Here is a 613-nt window from a genome sequence, read left to right as displayed (position 1 = left end):
TCAGCAAACATTTCACTCGGTTTTCCACCGCTCTTTATCATTAAAGTCTTTACACTCTTCACTGCACTTTCTGCCAACCCATTGGGGGATTGGGGGAAATGCGGTGTTGACACTCTCTGTTCCACCCCCCATCGCCTGAGGAACGAATTTGTTTCCCGGGCAGTAAATTGTGGCCCGCCATCAGATTCCAATTGCTCTGGGCATCCCACGTTTGAAAAGAAATGTGTTTCCTTTTTGGCCATCATTGGTTCCTTGCAAAGGCTCGGCCTGTGAATCTGACATTGCTGACAAGCTTCCGCCGTACTCTTGATGTCCGACGTAATCCCGGGCCAAAATACCAATTGTCGAGACCGTCTGAGGGTCGATGTCACACCTTGGTGCGAGGAATGGAGTCTCCTCAGTATTTCCTTCCTCAGGCTCTTAGGTACGACTATTCTTGATCCATGCAACGCAATTCCATCATCACAGGACAAATGAGTCTCCTCTTTTCGGTACGGTGTAAGGCTAACACAATCCTTAGGGAATCCCTCCATAATTGCGCGTACCAATTCCTGATACTCGTCATCACTCTCGGCAGCAAGTTGAATGTCTTTTATCGAAATCTCTTTTTCTC

Source organism: Tigriopus californicus, chromosome 10 (genome assembly GCF_007210705.1).
Source record: "Tigriopus californicus strain San Diego chromosome 10, Tcal_SD_v2.1, whole genome shotgun sequence".
NCBI classification, from domain to species: domain Eukaryota; kingdom Metazoa; phylum Arthropoda; class Copepoda; order Harpacticoida; family Harpacticidae; genus Tigriopus; species Tigriopus californicus.
Note: the sequence above shows the minus strand (reverse complement) of the source record.